Raw genomic sequence first — 2,387 nt, 5'->3', positions numbered from 1 at the left:
ATTTATTCTTGCCCGTGTTCCTTGTCAATAGCTGCAGGTCAGATGGAGCAGCATGTATGTGAGACCTGTTTTATTCGTGGCAGAGGGGGAGGGAGAAAGAGAATTAGAGGAAGTACATTATGCTTCTATATGCTCTTGTGGGAACAAACAAATTGCCAAAGTAAGTTATGTGACAAAGCTTGCCATTAATGAAGAAGTGAAGCACACTTCTCCCTCAAAGCCATTGCAAGTCTCATGGCAATGAATAAATATATTTTCATCTCTTATAGGAAGTGAGAGGGAACTGTTGGGAATAATAATACATCTAGTAGCTCAGACAGTAAAGAATCCGCCTGTAATGCAGGAGACCTGGGCTCAATTCCTGAGTTGGGAAGATCCCCTGGTGCAGGAAATGGCAACCCACTCCAGCATTCTTGCCTGGACAATCCCATGGACAGAGGAGCCTGGAGGGCTACAGTCCAAGTGTTCACAAAGAGTTAGATATGACTGAATACACATATATTACATTATTACCACAATAACTATTGCTATTACTAGAGAGGGTGCACTGGATGGTGGGTAAGAACATAGACTCTGAACTTGGGTTTTTATCCTACCTCTAGAGTTACTTGCTATAGGAATTTGGGCAAATTACCTTTCTATGCTTGTTTGCTCATCAGGAAAATTTGGATAATAACAACATTTATCCCCTCCCATAGGATGATTAAGAAACTGATATAAGATTTATGTATGTATAAATACATAAAAATGTATTATACTTAGAATGAAATTGACATGCACAGTAAGTAACATGTATTAGCTATTATTATCACTGGCTATATTGAGGGGATCAGTTTAGTTCAGTTCAGTCGCTCAGTCGTGTCCGACTCTTTGCAACTGCATGAATCGCAGCATGCCAGGCCTGCCTGTCTATTACCAACTCCTGGAGTTCACTCAGACTCACGTCCATCGAGTCAGTGATGCCATCCAGCCATCTCATCCTCTGTCGTCCCCTTCTCCTCCTGCCCCCAATCCCTGCCAGCATCAGAGTCTTTTCCAATGAGTCAACTCTTTGCATGAAGTGGCCAAAGTACTGGAGTTTCAGCTTTAGCATCATTCCTTCCAAAGAAATCCCAGGGTTGATCTCCTTCAGAATGGATTGGTTGGATCACCTTGCAGTCCAAGGGACTCTCAAGAGTCTTCTCCAACACAATAGTAATTTTAAATAGGCATTTCTTATAGAATAAACAAGTCAATTAAAGTAGCTATGATAGGAAAATAGTATATAAATTTCCCACATCTCTTAAAGTGACCTTCTCTACACAATTCAACTGGTTCATATCATTGATTCTTTACCACTTTCTTTTCTTTTTTGGTCAACAGTCTTTTAAGATATCCTGGCAGAAAAAGTAAGAAGGAAGATTTGATGGCTAACATGGCAACAGCTACTAATTTTGTTTCCTCTTTTTGAGACCATTTGATGGTATTCCCATTTTCAATAACTTTTAGGAAAAGTAACTTTTTTAGGGGCAGAGAGAAGCTTTTTCTCCATATTTTCAAAGAATAAAATACAGAAAGATGTTAAAAAACTAGGATGAAAACTACCATATAACCCAGCAATCTGACTGCTGGGCATACACCCTGAGAAAATAATAATTGAAAAAGACACATGTATCCCAGTGTTCATTGCAGCACTATTTACAATAGCCAGCACATGGAAGCAACCTAGATGCCCACTGACAAATGAATGGAAAAAGAAGATGTGGTATGCATATACAATGGAATATTACTCATCCATAAAGAGGAATGAATTTGAGTCAGTTCTACTGAGGTAGCTTAACCTAGAGTCTGTTATACAGAGTGAAGTAAGTCAGAAAGAGAAAAACAAATGTCGTATGCTAATGCATACATATGGAATCTTGAAAAATGGTACTGATGGACCTATTTTCAGGGCAGGAACAGAGAGTCAGATATATAGAAAAGACTTATGGACACAGCAGGGGCAGGAAAGGGTGGGATGAATTGAGAGAGTAGCACTAAAATATATACATTATCATATGTAAAATAGAGAGCTAATGGACAGTTGCTGTATAATACAGGGAGCTCTGCTTGGCGCTCTGTGACTACTTAGGGGGTTGGGATGGGGTGAGAGGTGAGAGGAAGGTTCAAGACAGAGGGAACATATGTATGATATGTGGCTGATTCATGTTAATGTATGGCAGAAACCAACACAGTATTTTAAGGCAATTATCCTCCAGTGAAAAATAAATAAATTAAAAAATAAAATTAATTAAAAAATACACAAAGATATTGGTTTCTGATAATGAACATGAGGTGCTTCTCTCTCGCCATGAGCTTGTTTCCTTAGACAATGAGCACTGCGTCTTTCCACTATTTTAGTACTCTAT

The sequence above is a fragment of the Capricornis sumatraensis genome, chromosome 11 (genome assembly GCF_032405125.1).
Source record: "Capricornis sumatraensis isolate serow.1 chromosome 11, serow.2, whole genome shotgun sequence".
Taxonomy (NCBI): Eukaryota; Metazoa; Chordata; class Mammalia; order Artiodactyla; family Bovidae; genus Capricornis; species Capricornis sumatraensis.
Note: the sequence above shows the minus strand (reverse complement) of the source record.